General features: G+C 33.7%; 1 protein-coding gene across 6 annotated transcripts in view; it reads left to right on the top strand.

The window, feature by feature from the left end:
- Window positions 1-23,391, top strand: part of LOC126780215 (hepatic leukemia factor) — a 199,484-nt gene that overhangs the window by 49,287 nt on the left and 126,806 nt on the right. The gene's annotated exons all lie outside the window — the stretch shown is intronic.

Raw genomic sequence — 23,391 nt, 5'->3', positions numbered from 1 at the left:
CAATTTCATTATGATACAATATGTGGATTAATATTTATTTTTAATCAAATTAAAATTAATTGAAGTATTTACATAAAATTAACAATACTCATCCACAATATAACTCATTTATGATAAACCGCAAACGTTCAATATCTATTATCCCCAAAATATATTCAATTTGAGTTGAGTTATTGATTTTGTTTCATCAATAATACTGAAAATATATCTAACGGTGTAAAATAATTTCCTGAAAAAATATTACAAATGAAAGAACTTCAGGTTCTCTTAATATATTATATTTCGTTTCGTTGTTGAAATTCTGTTAAAATAAAATAAATTCCTTTTAAATATAAAATAGGCTCACATATTAGTTAACTTAGCTTTTATCTGAGTCTATTCTACTTGTGGGGGTGATTTTGATAATGTTATTTTTGATAAATAGCTTTTGGTATTGGTATCAATATTATTTCTCTAAAAATACTGTTCAAATAAAAATAAAAATACCATTTAGGATTGCAGATGAGTGAATAAGCTACCTAATGGTAAGTGGTCAAAACTGATCATATAAATTGGCTCTGTAAGAAATATTAACTAAAACTAATCCCCAACAAAGGGAACGAAGATTTAGTATAAATTACGCCTGTAAGTAAATATAAGAAATAGAATGAAGCTTTTTATTCTTTAATAACTTGCTCGTTTTATTCCACTTAATAATTTTCAGGAAAATATCGTGTTATAAAGCGTGGGTACTTACTGTTTCTCAAACACATTTCTTACTTATGAATAAATAATGAAACACTAAGTGTAGCTATTTACTGATTAATAAATACAAATGCAAATAAGTGTAGTAAGAAAATTTGTATTATTATTATAATTGTTATATAACTTGGAAATTAAAGGCATTGCTTCTAAATGTTTTTAGCGTTTTAGGTGTTAAGTTACGCTGATACCTCTCTTTCTGTCATCATTGTTATTCGGAAGACGAAGACCGAATATTGTTTTATTAATGACCCCTAAATATTATTTTTAGGTAAATGCGTATAAACTAAAATGAATATCCAATATATTCACTATTTTAATGTATTGATTAAGCAAACTTATTTTTGATAAGCTTTCAACCGCGTCTAGGCCAGTGTCTGAGGGGAGGGGGCAGGTATTGGGGTATAAGCTATCTCAATTCCGAATCGTATAAATCTGTTAAATGTTTTTTGTGTGTAAGAGATACAAAGATTCATCCACACATCTTCATAAACTTTTGCGTTCAATATATAAGTAGGATTTAAAGTAAATGTAAGTACGTTTTACTTATATAGCAGCTGAATAAAACACCAGTGATTATGACAAAAGCATAGAACGAGCGACCTTGGACGCATCCCGCCCTTTAACAGTTGCGCTATTGGGGATAAGAACCATAGCGAATCAGCCATGCGATCGATTGAACAGTTGCCCGTCTAAGCGTTGTGATTTTACAGTATTTGCGGACGGGCTGACAAAGCATTTCCCTACTAAATAATTTATAAATGAAGAATAATTTCGTCATTAATACATCAAATAGTTACAACGACAAGTGGTCACCGTCACTCTTTCTGAGTTTTGGCATTTCATAAAAAAAGAAAATAATTTCTTATAACGTTTGTGTCTCCAACCGTGGTATCTGCGACGTCCTTTGTCCCTGTAATAAATCAAGCCAAAACATAGGCATATGAAATGTACGTTTAGTGGTACAAATAATAACGAGTGGGAGGTACCATCCCATACAATGTGTAGAAGCACAAAGCCAAGGATTTATGGCTCTACAAGTTTCGTTTTGCAGTTTTTCCAACGTGTGAGAGGAGTGTAGCCTTAATGCAAAATTTGATTTTTTTATAGTATAGGTAGACGGACGAGCATTAACGTTAACCATCGCTTACATCTAATCTAAGATGTAATGTCCCTTATGCATGAATTAGATTGGCTCACTCACCCCTCAAACCGGATCACAGCAATACCAAGTACTGCTGATTTGCGGTAGCATATCTGATAAGTGGGCGGTGCCTAAGCAGACGAGCTTGAACAAAGTCCTACCACCAATAATTTGATGGTCGGTTGAGTAGTTAAGACGTGAAAGTAACAAACACTCACTTTTGCATTCACAATATTGGTTATATTTACTTTATTATAGACTTTGCCCCCCGTGTCATCAAAACAGTTTTAGTACCTCGTGTCTCTGTAGTCCCAATGAGCTAGGATGAGAGATATTCAAATCAAATACAGATTTAATTTCAAAAATGCCCAATGTTTGACAAAAGACTGAAACAGATCGTGCAATATGACATATATCGTCAATCATATCAACTGGTATCGCCAACATAACAAAGATCCTCTCGGTGAACTGAAAATGCCCACTGGAAAACGATGGACACGTGTCCATCATCCCTAATGATGCATCCCAAATCCGAGCAATCACTACTGAGTTTATGTGTTTAATTTTTATTGGAGAAATGGTATGGAGATAGTCTGTAACACTTTTTATCTACAAGTATAGTAGTATATCAGTAGAAAGCGCGTAGACTATTCTCAAAACCATTATTCTAAGAAAATATTATCGTTCAGTATACTTTAAGTTAATAATAATGAAAAACAGGCATAATTACTTTCGTACACCGCACTGTAGTCGGGCTACGATCTTTGCAGTTATGTCACCTGTATAAGCAATTTAAGCGAACAATCGGTAATTTCTATTTGACATGCAATGCGTAGGCGGGAAGGTCGGTATGCGCTTCCGCATTTAGATGTAGGTATTGTCTAGTGATCTTATAATGGCTTAAGATATACGGATCGAATCATTTGATTACGAATTTATCTTGATTCTTGATTATAAGTATTTGTACTTCTTATTTTATTGGAACCATAAACGGCTTTAAAAAGTTTATTCACTGTTAAGAGAATATTATAATAATATAGACATTCCACTGTTTATCTAAGGTCTCCTTATCTTTTAAGGAGAACTTTTGGAGATTATTTTACGATGCTGTTCCAAAGTGGGCACAAATGTGGCAGAATTTCATTCGATACACCTAGATTTCCTCACGATGTTTTCGTTTGCCGCCAAGTATTAGATTAATTATAAGCTGATATTCACTAAGCCCAAAACTGAAAATTGAAAAATCTTCGTTGTAAATAATTATAATTCAAAAATAGAACAAAATATTGAGTAAATATATATAGTACGGAACTTAAGAGTCAATCGAATACGTTATCTAATAACTAGTTATACAAAATTAGTAACGTTCATCGATTATGAAAATGTATTAGTTACTAATATCATACTCAATTAGTCATTTCTACGCCACTAGTATTGTATATAGAATAATGTCTGAATCAAGTTTGCTTCTAAATAAATGTGCGATGCATTATTATACATGAGGTAACCTTACCTCATTTATTCATGTTTCATTTAGTAAAATTCAGCCCGTAAATGTCTCATTTTTGGGCAATGGCCTTCTTTCCTATTAGCTTATATCACCATGTCGCTCCAATGCCGACAAATGTGTCGGAATTTCATGTCGGTTTCACTGTCACGGGATGAATAATAAACGCTAATTAATTGCATGAAAGTTTAGTGGTAGTTGCTCGGGTTTGAACCCAACGGTTAGGTTAGTTCTACGTTCTAACCATTGGGTCATATCGGCTCTCATTAAACTTATAGTTATCGAGAAAGAGTCTTAACTTTCATTTTTGGTAAATCAATGTAAAATGACGCCAGATACTTTATACTATCATATTACATTATTAATTCTTCCTCTCATCTTTCACCTTTGGCTGAAATAATGAGGATTCATCTCCGCACACCTTACGATCGCATTAATACAATCAGTTTTGGTGGTTTTGAAAAAATAAATCGAAGTCATATTCGCCATATTTCAAAAGTGTAATCGATGCTACATATGGAGATTGAAGCCACACGACAACTAGATATAGTGAGGCAATACTTTGTCTAAATACGAAGATTTTTTAATGAAAGAAATAAGAAAAAGAAAACTTATACAAATATTTTACAAAAGAAAAATTATGGTCATGATCAAGGACAATAAAAACTTAGTAAGTACTTTAATAAAATTAACATAAAAAATAAAGACCAGATAGCTATCTAGCCGAGCTAACCTGATTTAATAACCGGTGTTATGTATATTTTCAAGATATAAATAGTCAGAAGACACCAGAAATATCGCATAATTATTGTAATTAAATTGAAAACAAAAAAAAAAATACATTAAAGACAGACAGGTTTTAAAATTATAAAATAAGTCCTATCATACTATCAAGATTTTTCGAGCCATTGTAGTTTTTCATTTTAAGTTGCCTGAAGTAAAGGATACCGTGGCAACAAAATAAATCTCTGTGCTCAATAACGCCGTTGGTATCTGGAATATCGTCTGCGGGATTTATAAAAGCAAGTCTATTCCTGGCACGGTTTCAATGGCAGCCTTCAATAAACCGTAAAGTCTTCCCGTAGACTCCCTTACTTGGGTTCCTCTTATACTTTTAACTTTCCGACTGTGTTCGCAAGCGAAATAAATCAACGCGACTGGATCATTAGTTTTAATGGTGATTTAGTTTCGACTTTGCCATATTGTTTTATTCTTTTTTACCTAAATTTTCCTTATACTCAGAAAAGATATCGTAGATTTTGATTTCGATGATAATAATAATATTGTTAATTGTGTGCACAAATATATCAATTTTTCAACATCAATTACATCAAAATGTCGCTACAGAAGGTTTAGGAGGTCTTATCGCCTAAAGGCAATCTCCTTCAGAGAACATTATAGACTTGAATTTGTTTTAAATATAAACAACCTTTCTAACCTCTATCAATCTATTAATTATTTGTGTACAATCGATTCGAATTAATTATAATAATTACAATTACCGAGGTAATATTCGTAAGTGTCATTTTGTTCGCAATCTCCATTGTGCAAGGCTAAATAGTGTCGTTTTAAAATGTGCGCTTATATTTAGAAAGTAGGGTCTAATTTAGTTTGGAATTTGTTTACCCCAATATTTATGTAAAGGTGCTGCTTATTCAATTTATCCTTAACATTTAAATGGATCGAGAAAACTTTCAATTGCCGATTAAGGGATCCAGGGTAGATGTAAAATAAACCTGTACCATGAATGAAAATAATTAAAGTCGGTAATTATTGGCTGGCAGAATGGCAGATTACTTTCAACGGTTAGGAGCACATCTATCAAAAATGACCTATCTTTCAGTTGGTAGAAAAACAGGCAAAATTAAAGTGGGGTTGAGTTGAAAGATTTAATTTTTTTCTAAGAATGTTATTTTTCTACTACTAAACGGCATGGTTTTGTTAGGCTGTATTCTTGTACGAAAGAGGAAACGGTATAATTGCAGACACAAGGGACGCTACAGTACTCTTCATGGTCGGCAAAACATTGGTAAATTAAGAAACGTCTAATGAATCCTGACGGTGTGTTTTGGAGTAAAGTTGTAGTGGAAAATCCAGCACGTAATTCATTCGCTTGCTTTCAAATTATTATTTAGAATAAAATCCTTTTCATATTATTAAGAATATCTCATTAACAATATTCACCTTATTGCTATTCAGCATTGCGCTTACTGAGTTCTTTAAAAGCGCAATGTCGTAGGTGTCAGTTCACACAGCCAACGTATATCCGTGCCCCGCATAATATCTTTCTTGACTATTTTGTAGAAATATTTACAGTGAGTACATTTTTAAAGCAATAGCTATTACAAGCAATGCATATCCTAATATCGAGAGTGGCAGTGGCAATTTGATAGTTTAACATTCTAAATTCAAATTAATGATTAAAACATATATGTTGTTTAGTATGAACGTATGTAATTAAAAAATACCTTTATTCAATATATATAAAATTTTAGTAGTTTAAAAATATTGGATTTGCCAAGGTCGTTTTTTTCCTGTTCAATAATATTATGATAATAATAATATTTAGATATATAATTGTAAAACTAAACAATCGTTTAACTCGAAGCTAAAAAAAGTGTCAGGCAGTTAAAGAATATTCCACGAGATAACGCTGAGATAGCAAGCGAACGACAGATAACAGTATATATTAATAATATAGTATAATTTTTTAAAAACATTTTAAATTAAATTAAATTTTTATGATTTATTTTAAATTAAAGTAACAGTTGAGCTAAGGGTTTTTGAGCACATGAAGAGATGTGTGGATCTTATTCCGCGTCGTTATTGCCATGCTGGTTGCTGGATACATATGTGGTAGAATTTTATTTGACCCATGCCAGTGTTTCACGATGTTTTCCTCCACCATTCAATAGAACACAGGTTAAGTACATCGAAACTCAGTGGTTCTTACTCAAGTTGAAACCGCAATATTGGCAATTGAATAACGAATGGTTATGTATTTCACCTCCCTTTTTATCATTTTATTTTTGTAAATTTTGTTATGTTAAGAGCCTTTTTTTACGATGTATGCGAAACTTAGTTTAGTTAGTACTCGTGTTTGAATATTTTGGCGAAAAATAGAATAGAAAATTAAAGAATTACATTTATTTGGAATATAAATTAATTCGTCATTTCCAATCACGTTAAAAATATAAAGCATTGTTCATTTGGTTATGTTACGAGCTCTATATTATAAACATTGGAAAACATTAAGCTTACTTTAATCCCATGAAAGTCCTCTAGGCTTGATGAAATAATATAATTGAATAAAATAATACAAATGGTTAAAAACACATGAACATTTTAAAAATTATAATAAAAATAAATGATTACAAGATATTTTACACTTTAAATTATTATAATATTTATTTAATACCTGCTACCCTTTCCGGCTTCGCACGGATTAAATAAGGATCCATATAAAACGTTTATGTTGAAGGATAAACATGTAAAGAAAACAATTCTTTTTTTAAAGCCCAGAAACTCGCAGTTCGCAGATGAACCCACAAAATGTTCATCACAATAGAATTGTTTAGAGACAGAAAGAGAACTAATAAATAAATTATTTTATTTATATATAAGAACAAAATAATAAAATCTTCGCTACAACTTCTCTACATAGTATCGTCATAATATCAATACGATTCAGTTCAAAATAAGAAACAGAAAATTTATAGATTATCTGGACAGAGTAATATCATAAAACCAACCACCACCACCAATGTTTCCATAACAGATTTAGTTGACAATTCGTTATTTGAACAATATGAAATATCGTGTATATCTTGAATTTTCAATTCAAAAGTGCTTGAAAATACTTGTAAATAGTTTGCTCTGATTGGAATTAATTTCAGGAGTTTAATGTAGAGAATACTTGCTAAATTTATTTTTTATGTATTTCAGAAATAAATATTTAAATTAATTAATCAGTCTTAATGTTGGAAAAAAATGATTTTGGCAACTTCCAACGAGGGATAGGGAACCCTCGCACATCTATACTAATAAATGAAGAAACTTATATCAGAAGATGCATTGCGATGCAAGCAATAAATTCATGCTCTTGTATCAGATATAAGGCAATTCTAGGGAATGATCTTTTGTTTAAATATTTTTACAGAACTATTTCCTGTATTTACTATAAATAAACTGATTTGAAATGCCTTAACGAATTCATTTCTCAAGATTCCTATGAATGTTTACTAGAAATCTCGTTACTAGTGCTCGTTCGCTATGAAAATAATTGCTTTCGAAACGATAGACGTTTTAGTAAAAAAAGTCCTTGCACATGAGTAAACTGCTCACGTCTCGAGCCTTCCACATGATAATGATTTTCAAAAGAAATGTTTGAATATGGTGAACCATACTTTACACCATAAATATTCAGGTACAGTTACTGGCTTAGTATTTTATTAAATTATGTTTATACGGAATTGGGTGATCTTGTTATAAGATGCGGCCTTGCGGCAGATGATATTTAAAAATATAAAATACTTCATTAGTTACTTGAGGCAATCCAGTGACTTACTCGTAGTAATAGTCTGAAGCGAGTCATCCATCTACGGTCGAATTACCTCAATATTTATGAAGACAGTTTTAGTACCACAGTCTGCTAAAGTTATGCGTAGCGTGATATGTGACATTGTGTGACTTTTAAATAAATAATGTTATAGTAACTAATGTGGCTTATGACGATTATGTTTTATTTTTGTTATTATAAATATACATACATATCTGTTGACAGAAATAGGAAGTTGGAATGGCGATAATGAGGTGTGAGGTCATCTGCCATGAATGATTGATGAATGGTGAAAAAACATCTTTAGGCCAGGGTCGAATTTACATAAAGGCAAAATTCGTGACAGTCTGCCTATCTTTATGTATATATATATATATATATATATATATATATATATATATATATATATATATATATAAAGATCTCAATTATCAGACTATAAAGTAAACACATAAAAAATGGCTCAAATAAAACCTTGTTCAACTTTATAATAATTTGTTAATAAATGAAACCTTATTAGCATATGCAAAGGGATGACAGCGTGTTGTATTACCATATGAAAAAAAAAAGACTGTATGTTGTTATTACACTAAACATTCCATGCCGATAATTTACATATTTGACTTTTGAAGTAAATATATGACGGGTATTTGAATTCCGTTTAGTTACTATACACTTTAAATCATTATATGTTTTTGGATTATTTTCTTAACTTGTACTTCGTTCATCAAAACGATGGATTAACAATAATAAGAATTTTTTTGTAAAAATGGACTTGACAAACAGATACACAGACAATAACATGATTCTACTAGAGTAAGCTTCTTTGTTTAGAGGCATTTATAATTCTTCTTTTTTCCCTTTCTTTTTTCTCGTTCCAACGCGTTTGTTTCTCTCTGTTTTGCCAGATTAAATAATTGTTAACTCCTTTTTTGAAGAAATATAAGTTCGAATAATTACTAACATTTTTATGTTTCTCTCCGGTTAAGCGTAAATTTTGTATTGAAAGAATGCAGTTATAGGTAGGGTCAGGATCGAACCTGCAACTTTCACCTCAGTAGGCAGCCTATACGACGTTGAGCTATGTACACTTAAACGTATTAAATGAGGGCGTAATTGTAAAAAAAACATTACCTCCTCACTTTGTCTTAGCAAGGATTTAGACTACAAAGTTGTCGGTACAGTTTTACGGGCACTTTAAAAACAAGTTACATGTAAAGTGTAGTTTACTATCTGTCTTAAATTTAACAATTGATGGTGAGTAGTCACGTCACCACAATATCTAAACTTCTTGCTAAGTCACCACAAGATCTAAAACGGTTTAGATTATTGTGTCTGTTATTAATAATAATGTCCTCCAGACCGATTTCGGCCACGGCGGCCAATCTCAAAAGAGATTAGCCAACTGCGGAGGTCCTGGGTTCAATTCCTAGGTCGGGAATTCCTCCGGGTCTGCGGCCTTACATCAAGCCACTAGACCAACGATCAACAGTCAATTCAATGTCTGTCATTATTCACTTGCTCACTCACCATTAAACCAAAGCTTAGTAATACAAATTTGGTGATAAGTAAATAGTGAGGGGCTTAATGAAGAAACGTTGTAGAATCAGCTCTAATCCTTCTCCTCAAAAACTCTGGCCTTAACCCAGTAGCGGGATATTAACAGTTACTTTGCTTCGATAAGGATATTTACTGCTACTCATCCAAATAAGTGCACATCTACATTATTTACTAGATAAATGCATATTTTTTATGATTTACACCAGTTTCAACATAATAACAATCTATAATAACTATTACGTGTTTAATAATTCAGAAGGTTCTTTTAAGTATTGTGTTTAAGCTCGATATTTGTATACTGAATCATTAAATAGACATGGTACCGTCAATGTTAAATGTTTGCGATTAAACACGCATTGACCGAGCGTTGTCCTTGTGCTCACATAGAGAGCCCCGCCTGTAACTACTACGATATATATCAACTAACCATAGTAAAATTACAAAATCGATATTATTTCTTTGGATTCAAGAAATACGGTAGCTTTAAATTTAATATAATATTGTAAAATGATGATTAAAAAGTGCTCATAAAAGTGTACTACAGATAGTCCTGTCAGTGAATACTCATACAAACCGACGGTCATGACGACCGCTTTCATGATATAGAAGTGAATGTGCTGCAGCGCTATCTAGGGGGGAGTTACAATATATTTCTATACCATATTTTACGGTCGGTCAAACGAGTCTCGAAGTTGAAAGTCGAAAGTCTTAATCTCAAACTGATATACCAACATCCACTTTTATACATATTCTATACATATCACAAATCTGTAACTGATCGCTGTCTGTACATTGAAGACATATGAGTAAAACTATTACTATGAGCCTTTATCAACGCAATAGAACCCAAAACAATGATAGTTAGAATTTTTGTCTGTTTGTCTGCGCGTTTGTGCACGCTGATCTTTAAAACGACTTAACGGATTTAAGTGTGGTTTTCAGTAATATATTGTGGCTAACTTCAGTTAAAATTTAGTGTTTGGTTTTATTTCAATTGGTTCATAAATAATAAAGTTATTCAATTTAAAGAATCACGACGAACATTTATTCGATAAAATTACTATAAACTGTTCAGTTGAATTGGCTGAACCCTAAACTACCTATATATGATAGTCTGTAAAATGATGATGATTGAAAGTTTATAGGAACATAACAAAGTTAAAAAATGAACAGTTTCAGAGATTTAAAGGTCCAATGTAAGTTGAACTTAGATCTATACGATCAATCATATTAAATAGGGTTCAGCTTACGCTGGTAAGTGTCGGTTAACTCGCCCATGCGTAGATATATGTCGCCCATGCGTAGATATTTGTACGTGTCTCTAAACCCTGAAGTAAGGGGTAGTCTAAGCTCGATAAATTTCTTTGCCCGAGTTTTCTAAGGTCTGAGGTAAATCTTTCCGAAACGGTGATAGATTTTTGACAATTAATAAGTAAGTGCTATGGCGCTTCTATATTGAATAAAGATTTTGACTTTCTCCAAAATTAGCTGTTTCTTTTTACGTTATACCACTATACCGTCTTAGATAAAGGTAACATATCTCTTAGTAGTAATCTGCAAGAACTCACATCTCATTCTTGAAATGTTCAAAACTGACTGACGTGATACGCCATTTTGCCACCTATATCCTTTAAATTTTAAAATTATTACATTCAATGTCGCATATTACTTTTAAGTTTCGTGATGTTCTTATACAATAGCTCAACAGTAAAACTCGGTTGATCCTTCAAAATGGAGGATAGCAATACAAAATATTCGCTTTAAGCTATACGTATTTTCCGATAAAACTTACGTTATCCTATTTGTTTGTACTCAAAACGTAAACTGCATGAGAAAAGGATTTGTCGGCCTTTTACGGGAGGCTGTCTGCCTGATGCCTTCTGCCTGATCCTTAGGGATTCTTTTGCCGCCGTGTTAGTTTCCGGCACCATACGGATGTCTGATGGATAGATGCGCTTAACAAAAATTCCTTTACGACGGATGGTAGTAGTTGGTGATATTAAATTCTCCCGGAATCATATTGCTCGGTTATGTAACTTTATTATTTATTAGATAGGATACATATACGCATAACAAATCATACAGTTCAAATATTATAGACTCGAGTTTTGCAATCAATTGAACATTATATGTTATATTAATTGTATTAACTCACTTAATTCTATTTTGAACATATCAGAAATAAAATACAGAAATTATATTAAAAATATTTAATTAAGTATAATAGGGGGCGTACTTTTACCTCAAGGAGATTTTGACAAATGTAATCAAATCGTTTGATCAAATGACATGTGTGAAGCTGCGGGCGATAACTAATTATGTTACTGAGTATAAGATTATCATTTCAATAACTAATGATTTTTCCGTCATCGTCCTAGCCGATTACTGAAGTTCAATTGTCAAGAAAGACTAACAAGCCTTTTTTTTTCTCGCAATGGAAACCGTCAGAAAGGTACCCGTGTCCTATGGGGGTGGAACCGGGTTATGTGGGATTCTTACCCACTAAAACCACTGCGATGGCCGTCCTCAGCACGGATCGGAGAGACTGCGGGATCGTGTTGATATAACGCATCCGCGGCCTCTCCCGTGCTTTGGTCCACTCGTGGCTCGGCGGAGCTCTCATCAGGGGGCGATTTTCGCCCCCCCGCACTCCTCGCTAGTGCGTATGGCAGCGCGAGGCCATCACGGCTGCCGTCCTCCACAGGGCCGTCTGAAATAGGACACGTGAGGCCCCCACCTTACGCAGCCACGGTCCCAGGGTTACGCCCTATCTTTTAAGCCCCGGGCGTCTGGGCTATGGGAGGGCCGAGACGACGCCGTCGTCGTCTCCGCCGAGCAGGATCGGCCCTTTCCCGTTCCCGCTCCGCCGTCTCCTTCTGAACCATGAAGGTCTCACAGAAGGAGGCTACGGCCCTCCACACCGATTCCCTGCGAAGCATCGCCGACACGATTGCTCGCAGGGACAGGTCTTGTCCGACTTCACGGACCAGGATCTCCCTCTCCGCAATCCACGCGGGGCACACCTCCAACGTATGCTGAGCGGTGTCTCGGTCCGCGCCACATTGGTGACACATCGCCGTCGATTCGCATTCGATCTTACACAGGTATTCTCCAAAACAACTGACGGTCGCGCCACGTTGCAAGAGCCCTCCGGTGTTCCTGCCGCTTCAACGCCTCGAGCGCACTCGAAGTGGGCGCGCTTTCAATGTTCTGGCGGTGGATGTGGGTCTGTTGGTAGACACTCGCATCCATATCCGCCAGAATATCCAAGGGCGGAAAGCGCGCTAGGACGGTTGCCGCCTCGTAGGATATCATGCGATATCCCCGCACTATGCGGATGGCCACTCTCCGCTGCGAACTTTGGATCTTAGTCCTGCAGCGGCGGACGCCCGATAGTCTGTGAGACCAGACGGGTGCCCCGTAGAGGGCCATCGATCGCACGACACCGGCATAGAGACGGCGAACTTCCTCCCTCGGTCCCCCGAGATTAGGCAGCAGTCTGTGCATGGCACCCGCTACCTTCTCGATCCGGGGGTCTAGGCGCTCGAAGTGCTTATCGAAGCCCCAGCGACCATCCAGTGTGAGGCCCAGGTATTTCATGTACCTGGCCACCTGGACGTATGAGTCACCAACGTGGACGTGCGAGTCAGGCGGTTCCCTGCTCCTTGGCAGTTTATGGAACCATAGCGCCTCCGTCTTATGGGACGCGATCCGAAGGCCCAACTCGCAGATCTTTTCGACGACAATGTTCACCCCAAGCTCGGCGAGCTCTTTGGTTCTCTCAAAAAAGACTAACTAATCTAGACTAACAGTGCGGGATATTTTAATTGTTGTGTATACACTAAGTGCAGGCACAAGCACAAGTCCACTCTGGCACTGTGCGTAGTTACATTAAGAATTTCTTAACAGAAAACTCATTAACTTCCAGCAGTCAAACGGGGTTTGAACCCATGAGCTCCGGTCTCATAAGCTAGCCGTTAAATGTACCTAATGAGAATCAATGACTGATAAATTATTTAAATCATATCCAATTAATAATTATATTACCTAGTATAAAAAGACATTTAAATTTATATTTATAAAATGTATATTATATTATAAGTTTTTGGTAACGAATCCAATTTAAATAAGGTTACCTTTTTTTAACATTAATTTTTTAATTTTACTCTAGAGAGTTTCTGTCAATATGTCATTTCGGACTATCTATAAAATTTATAAAAGCTTCGATAAAAAATTGTATTTATTGCTCTGTAATGTCGTATATTGGAAACGAGATTACAATGAACTTTGAACCTTGTTTCGGAATACCGAATATTTCATAGACATTGTGATTTTGTTTTACTGACAGAAGCTGGTATGTTTTATTTTAACTAGATATATATAAATTGGTTTTTGATGAAACCTGTTATTTATAAAAAATCAAAATAAAAATTTGATTCAAATTCACAAAAGCTTTTAGTTTTTCATTTTACAAGAAAAATTAAAATGTAAAGATGAATCTGTCGAAGACACTCAGTTATTCTTTTAAATTAATTTATTCGACCTTTTTAATGTTTTCTGATTCCGGTAACAGCTAATAGGTATTTACTACAATTAATTTTAATTCGATTTATAAATATAAATAACTTTTTAAGAATATTGAAAGAAAAAAACTAAATTATCAATTTTACTTATTTATGTGTGTACATACTCTATATACATACGTATACACGTATATAACTAAATTAAAGAGTTTTTAATCAACATATACCCAAAGTTAACAGTTGGTATTAAATTAATATTTTAAATGCAAAAGTTTGTTTGTTGGTGTGTTTGTAATTAAATAACATCGAATGGCTGGTATTTTACTGAAATTCCGTACAATTCGATTATGTTGTTGGATAAAACAAAGAACACTGTTTTATTTATTTTAATTGTCAAGTAGATTGTTTCATTTAATTTACTACCAGCGGACTGGGCGGGTAATTGTTAACTTAAAAACAAATGTTTCAAACAATTACACTACGCACAAACTTTTATTAAAAATAATACACCTCGTCTTCTTCTCTTGGTGACAGGAGGGCTGGTTCACTTAGCAATCTTGCCACCATTCCATGTGGTGATTTTGTACAATAGCTACTTTAATTTTTGTATATATTTAGATAATCGTATCAAATCGAGATACGCACCTGAATTATCATTTACTTAATTTGTCTTCATCGTTCATCTCGCACTCGGTGGTGCAGGAAAACATCGCGAGGAAACCTCCATGTATCAATCAGATAACAATTTGCCACAAGTATATCCACCCATTCACCCACAACGTGTTGGAATAAGCACCAAATCTTTTACGAAATTCTCTAATTTGGAATCTTAGCTCAGCAGTTGCAGGATATTTACATGCTGTTTACTATTAAAATGCGAGGGACTATTTTAAATCGTTTCGGGAAACGTAAAATACACACGTATTATTAGGGAGTCTACTATCACTTACCATCAGGTGGAGTAGAGTCATTTTCCCTCACGAGTAATATAAAAAAAAAGTAATGCCAGTAAATGTAAATGTATTGAATATACATTTTGGTTTTGATTCCAAAAAAATCTAAATTATTATATGTAGACTACATTAATAAATAATAATTCATTAATATTTAATAAGAGATGTAAGATGCTGTAGCGCTTAAAATATGTCAATATAAATAATCCTTTTAAAACACTACCTTTTATAGTAAGCTCTTTTAATAAAGAAAATCCCAGAGTCGTAAAGTGACATCGGTCCACGTATCAATGCGCTCAGAAGTCAGAGAATCTAAAATCGAAATTGCCTTCCCACAACGAATATGCTACACACGTGTACATCACTGCTTGTATTGTAAAAAAAAGTTACTTTTCAGACAAATGCGTAAAAATTAGACAATAATAAAATTTCTAATTAAAATATGTCCATCAGTTTCAGGGTTTCGTATATAAAAATGCACCTCGTGGCTGTCTGTCTATTTGTCAAAGCCTGCTTTCTCTAACTAAAACACCTATTTACTTATTCAGAGTTTTGATAACCAATCACGGATACTTAGTTTTTTATTTCTATACATAGTGTGAAATATATTAAAGGAAATATTCGAAAATCGAGAAAATCTAATTATCTCTGAAATTAGTATCTTTAATTATATTCTTAATTAATTATAATAATTAGTTTAAAAAAGTGTGGTTAATTGGTCTTTTATAGAAATTTACAATAAATAGAAAATGAAAATCCTCATATTCTAATCGATACGTCGGGAATGACATATTCGCTGAGTGACAATACGTATAAAATATAACACTTTTTGTGAACGACGAACAAGATCCTTTGATTGAGTGAGTGCTGTAGCTACCTCCTTATTCAACATAATGGTGTTGTTATTTCGCGTATGTTTTGTGAATTATAAATTATAGATTTTTTCTTAAATAATTTAATACTATAAATATTTTTATGTAATAAATAAACTCTTACCTTCTTATTCAGAATTTTTGCTTATATTCGTATCAAAATTAAGATCATTTTTTCACGCACGTATTTCAACAGTGTTATCTTGTTAACATTTTCGTCGTTGTATTCCTAATACTACAATAATTATTCATTTCTTATTTCCTATCGTGAAAGTACAAAACTCGCTAAATGCGAGTCTTACTCACACTTAACCGATTTTTTTTCGACGACTCTCTGATTGTAAAATAATTGCGAAATCGCGTTTTCAAGAGGCAGTGAATGCAGTCCAAAGACGAAACTTGAATTTACACTTCTTAACATATTTTAAATGATAAGTCTATTGTTAGCATTTTTGTTGAGCCGAGCCAATTGTGTCGCTATCTTTTCTGGACTAGCGTAACGTTTGCCGTATTTGTTTTAATATATTGATATTCACATAAACCCTGTAGATATTTTTTTAGCAAGTATTGAAAAAAAGACCTTGCATAGGAATATTTATAAATTGCAATTACGAAATGTAAAGTGGCGATGTAAATGAATTTATTTTGTTCGTATTACCAGTTTTCGGTTCAGTGTTGCCATGGTAACGATATATCGAGTACAGTGGAATGTTTATCGGGATATCAGCCGAGTGACGTATTATGTGATTGGCCAAGAATCGTGTAATATGCATGCTTCACCACTCGCAATTAGCGATTTATAGTCTATATATATTTAGTATTGCCATGTTTTACGTAAATAAAAATGTACCTTTAGACATTTTTAATTACTTTAAAATGTTTATTCGAATCGAAAGTTAAAAATAATATTATTTTCCCGTTGGTATTATTATAAAGTATTTTAAATACTCACGTTACTGCAATCACAGTAAAAGTTTTAAAGCAATCAAGTAATAAATGATGGGCTTTAGCAATGCATAGCGAAAACCCCCACGGGATTTACGCGCTCATAAATATCAGAGAATATCCAAAGAAATTAGAATGCATGGCGAATGTACGATAATGTCATTGTTTTGTATGTTTAGATATGAGTATGTCAAAACAAGACGTAAGTTTGTATGAAGCGTTTTAGCACGTATATTTAAGAACTTATGTACTATACAATTTTTATACTTTGCTATATAGCGTTCATACGAATATGGTGCTAAATAACACTGTAAAGAGACGGTTTTGCGATATCCAATATTATACCTAAATGTTTGATAAAATTACAAAAACAATTATGGTAACTTAAAGTATTTCTTCAATATTGTCGGATTCGTTGGCTATTGTTATTTTTAGTGACGTAATTACTAACAATACCTCATTCGTGCATACATTAAACTAAATACAAAAAAAAATTAAATTGATTTGATAAAGAAAAAGAAAAACATATTTTTCCAAACAACGAAACGTAGCGTTATTTCAATAAATTTCGTGTGTAAAAGTAAAGTATATTTCATGACCTACATGCTACCGAGTCGACATGTCGCTTGCCAAGTACCAAGATGCTAACTCAATTTACGGCTGTCAATGTTAACGGATCTCACACCGGACACTCTGATGCCCTTATCTTTACACAGGATTATTCATACATACTATGGAAATCGTTACCTGCTGTTGTGCTTAAGCTAAGCCAATTAACATACCGAGAGGTCAGTCGAATGAATTTGAATTTATTCAATTGATATGTGACGTTTCGTTTCATTATTGTATCTGTCGCTTTTTAAGTGTTAACTTAGTCATTAATAGGTCGATAATTACAATTTAATTACAAAGTACGCACAACTACAGACAGTTAGTAGACTGTGTATAAGGTGTTTTTTTTAAATAAACTTGAAAAGTAAATAAATATTAGTTTAATAATTTGTATCGATAAGGGAATACTAAGAGATGAAATTCGCGATGATTTTATTAAGACAAAGCTCAAAAGAAAATATCGCTTTATCGAAAACAAAGACGAAATTAAAAATTCTTAAGATAAATAGATTAAATAATTAAGATTATAAAAATAGTGCCCCTGATTAGGTCTGTGTGTCACTTAAACGTAAATGTAACACTCCACAAAGAACTTACCTAATAAGATTAATGGTATTGGTGGTAGGCGCGTATACTTACGGATTTATCTTGCTTCGTTTGTTAGTTATAAAACTAGTTCTCACTGCTGTGAAGTTAAATACTTTAATATACCACACTCACAGTCTTTAGATAATTATGAAGGATTTCATTTATCAAGAACCGTGTTACTGAAAATCGACATTTAACATAATATGTTACACGCTTAAACACACGTAATCTTTTTTCAATTGAATGCCACTTTATACAATGCATTATTTTTTCAAACAATTATGGATGCTTGCAAGGGTGATGGCTTTGAATATCGATGTAGTTATTCTAATGCCACAATTTTATGGCGAATTCTTGTGAGTACGTATACAAGATTCAGTTCACGTCACACAACGTGATCGGTCGGGCGATCGATGCCCGTCTGCGGCACCGCGCCGTCGCGCTCCCTAACATTTGCATCGAGCTGGGACCCTCGGTGGCTATTTGGCTTAAAATGTTTTGTATTGCTAGAGGAGTGTGAGTTTTTTTGTTTGTTGTTCATTTTATAAAAGTGTTTCCACTGGCGTTCAGCTAAATGGGCACATTTACAGATTCAGTTGTCTGTGCACCGTCGTCGATATTGCGTAAATTTTATCATTTACTTTAGGTCACTGTCAAATATTACTAATAGAATATTAAATTTCTGATAAAAACTAGGAAAACTCTAGGTGCTAATCTGGAGTAAAATGGATTAAAAAACGAGTTAACTATTTAGTTTCACCGTGTAACACTCTGATGGTTTAAGCATATACTTTGAGAACAGTTTCCTAAACGTTTAGAAAGTGATGTTTACCCTTATTTAACACTAGGTAGCAATGCGTTGCGACACTGCTTCGGTCGACCTCATGGCGAGCCTCAGTCCGTTGCCAACGCGCACATTTTTGTGACACTCTCTCAGCATGTCACACAGTTCTTACGGTGCCAGGCGTTACTGGCATAAACTTCAACCGATGCAATTTACATTTACAAGTATATGTGAATTTATTTAAACTTTTCGTTGTATATTGTCCTTGTATACCATATCGGTATGGTAGATATCGTTTATACGTTACATGAAAACTATTTAACTGTAATCCAAAGCGTAATTCCGTGGAACCACTTACCCGAACTTGGCCGTTTGCCTTGGTTTATATTTAAATTACAATAAGATGTTAAGGGAAGCGCAAGCGTTCGGTTTCTAGTCAGCTATTAATAATAATGGTCGTCGATGAACCGGTGAGCGGTCAACGGTGACGACAATGGCACTTAGGAGGCCAGCCGGAGCGGGCGCACGTACAAGCGGCAGTGAAGGCGAGCGCAGATCTTTGACGCTGTCCATTTGTCGGTCAGCGCTCGTCGTTCTTTTGGCATCGTTGCTATGTGGAAGCTGCTCTTTGTCATGTCGTTATTTTTACCGACATATATTTTAAGGTTGTCAATGATGAACTGCCCGGCTAAATTATGATGTTTCATTTTAAAACCCATGGACAAGACGAAATTAGAATGTTTTAGTGATTCCTTTTGAATGCTGTCTCGTACTCGTTTGAACTGCTTACACTTAGATTGTTACCGGACCCACGCGCGCTGAGCGGGATAAAGCTATTGAATACTTGATTTAATTAGCATTTCCTCAGTATGGCAATGGTATCATTGCATCCGCTTTCTTGTGGCTAATTTATAAGTAAATTGCAACCACCCACGTACCCAGACGATATTGCTTAGTTGTAGAGCATCTACTCACTACACCTTTGTCTTTTATACCATAAAATATATAACAGAATATTATTATTGCTTTTATCGATGTCGAATTTAAGTAAATTGTAGCAAAAAACTGATAAATTACATAAAAAAGTCGTTCGAATACCAAGAGTATACTGCAGGAAACTTCGGTGCCAAATCGCAGTGAAGCGAGTGATTGGCACGTCCCGGAATAAGACGGGATGCACTGCTGCCCCACGGACGTTTCTAGACATTGATTAACCCAATTACATATCTGCCAGCGGCCAGCAATCATTGTTCATACGTAGAGTCATGATTAATATGAAACCTGTTTCAATTATAATACAAAACCGGTGTCAGGAGAATGCTCAAGGTCGTATTATATGAAATGATATTGTCTACCCAGGGTTGACACCTCAACATTATCTTTGTAATACAAATATCAAAATCTACTCAAAGTTTTAATTGCTCCTAATTGAGAAACAATGAATTAAATAATGTATGTGCATACTTGTTTTATGTAAATAAGCGTAAAAAAAATATTAACAGAAAGCTTACTATATAAAGATATATAAAACGAAAATACATAAAGAGTTTATAATTTTTTTCGTCTGATGTTTTTATGATACAATGGACATACCAGTCAAATATCAGAAGTGTAAAATTAACATATTGTGACAGCCCCAATTTTTCGCTACATTTGTAATGACTTTAAATATCGTGTTTGGGATACTTTTTTCTATTCTCGAAGGCTGTAAAAGATAAAATTTAGGAATAGGGAATTGTAGATACACGGGACTCACCGCTGTCTGGTAGCACTATAAAAGTCGGGGAGGGTGATCTAGGGTGGTTCGTGAAGTGTCGGAGCGCTCACAACAAATACAAACTGAACGTTCTACTTAATTTAGCTTCATATTTTCACAATTAAGTTATAAAGGATATTGTTGTGTTTAAGCAAAGAGAGCTTTATAAAACGAGAGAAAACGAGAAAATTTTAAAAGCGGTTTAACAGCCTTAATATTAACGTCCTTAAATTGATCGATTAGGGCTTAATGTGTAATTAAATAAAAGAACGCAGCATAATGTCCTACACACACAACACTTTCAATTTGGTCTTCATACAACGTTGCAATGTCATATACTTAACTCAGCATTCGTCTATTTCTGGGTCAAATGCGTGGGGTAAGGCGAATGTTCGATCAAGTTTTTACAAGCGAGGGAGGCGATTCAACCCCCGAATCACGTGACCCGTTGTCGTAAGTCAACTACACTTTATCAGAAAGTATTCGTAGTACAATAAGCACAACGTTCTAGTATTGTTTCGATGTTACTCTTTCATGAATTTTCTTTTGTAAATTTTTGACATTTATGTCATAGTGCGGAATTGAAAAATAAAGATAATTCCATTTTTAAATAATTTGTTTGAATTTTACCAGTAAGTATTTCTAATAGTTAATCGGGTTTGATTTATAATAAATTATGAGGTTAACAAAATTTTTAAATCTCTGTAAAATAAGCTGATTTTTAAAATGAAAATATTTCATACATCTCTCTTAAAATACAAATCTAACATTAAGGATTTTTGTAAAACAATAATAATATTCAAGTAATGTAATAAATTTATTACATTAGTTGTATTTTATTATTCATGCATAGAAATCAACTAACTTTTTTATTATCCATGTAATCTTCTATTAAGTATGCCTTATTTATTAACGATCTTTAAACATAAAGCTTAAATTTATTAATTGGAAAGTTAAACTATTTTACGTTAGATGCGGACCTCTTAAATGTGCCCCTTTAATTTTACAAACTGGCGAACTACGAAAATTATTCATATAATTTAATTTTATTGTATTTATTGAAGTGTAAAAACCTGAATCAGGAAAATGATTAAGCAGTTTGCTAATACAAAGTAGAAAAAAAAATAAAAATGCAAAAATATACACCAACGGCGAAATCTTGCTAGTTACTGGCTTGACCTGAGCTTTGGTCCTGCGGCTTCCCCTGTCGCAAATTTCACGTGCCCGCTGAGTGCTAACTTCTCGACGAAAGTTTTCCGTCAATGAGATTTTAGCCCCATTAACACTACACTAATTGCCGGCTTTAAACGAACAAACTCTATTATCTTAAACACACACCTGTCACACATTATATTAGCACATAGCTAAAAGGATATACTTAAAAAAAACTTATGTTAAAATTTGAAGATTAATTTTATCAAATATATATAAAACTAAAATATTCTCACTCAAATATTCGACAACTGTTTTTGATTCACGACAAATATAAGAATATTTAAATACTTATAAAATATCACCTGTATATGCCCCATTGCTGGGCTAAGACTAAACCCAATCTTTTTAAAATACATCGAGTATACCTAACAGTAACAGTAATAACCTGTAAATGTCCCACTGCTGGCCTAAGGCCTCCTATTCTTTTTTTCTTTTTGAGGAGAAGGTTATTCCACCACGCTGTTCCAATGCGGGTTGGTGGAATACACATGTGCATTGAAATTTGACACTTGCAGGTTTCCTCACCATGTTTTCCTTCACCGTCAAGCACGAGATGAATTATAAACACAAATTAAGCACATAAAATTCAGTGGTGCTTGCCCGGATTTGAGCTCACGATCATCTGTTAAGATTCACGCGTTCTAACGACTGGGCCATCTCGGCTTTATGTATATCTAACAAATGATGATAAACGACAATTTATATCACATTACATTCAAAATCGTTGGATCTCATATTATGCTAATGCAACTTGAATTATACATAATATGTCGTGATCAACTTGTGACTTTATACAAAGCTTTGAAAAATATTTTCTAATAAATTACCGTCAAATTAAATGCTACAACGATAGATATTTGGTGATAGCAATTTATGTAACCCGCCAGGGGTTACATAAATTGCATAAACGCCAAGGTTGGTACCTGAATATATAGTATTTAACTCTCCATTTACCTCACCTTTAAATATCAGAAGACTCATACTAAAACTTGAAATGCTATGTAAATATTAATATAATATATATTAAGATATTCACTGAAATGTTCTCTGTGCTCAAATGTATATCAATTGTCATAAAAATTTTATTATATAATAGCTTATGTGCTACACCGCCGTTTAATAACGAGTTGCATATAAGTGGATATTAAAAAACTATTATTATATTTGCCCACTTTTATTGTCATCGGCCAAGTAGTGTCGAAGTTAATTAATCTCAAAAGTTTGCATATTGTTGTCTACAATTATCTATTTTATTATTGTAATTAAACAAACATCAATTTTAATACATAAGTTATATAATATATCGTCGTGTGTGTCGTTCACTGTGCTATTTCTCTCGATTTGTCAAATCGAAATTCAACCTAAATCTTGGCGCCACAGCCCCTTGAGCCGAATGTGTTTCGCTAGATAACATTGCTGGCTTCCCCTTCGACGCTAAAGACTGATTTATGAAAATTGGTCAAGTTTCGTTGTATTTTATATATAAATAGGTTTTTTTACATACTAATATTCTTAATGTTAATAACTGATAAAATAAAAACGTACTTTACACTTTTACTTTAGAGTACGTCCTGCCTCGATGTTTAAAAAAAATGTTTTTCTTAAGATAGTATATAATACGTACATACGTTTT

This window comes from Nymphalis io, chromosome Z, assembly GCF_905147045.1.
Source record: "Nymphalis io chromosome Z, ilAglIoxx1.1, whole genome shotgun sequence".
NCBI classification, from domain to species: Eukaryota; Metazoa; Arthropoda; class Insecta; order Lepidoptera; family Nymphalidae; genus Nymphalis; species Nymphalis io.
The sequence above is the reverse complement of the archived record's forward strand: the minus strand, read 5'-3'. Positions and strand labels throughout refer to the sequence as shown.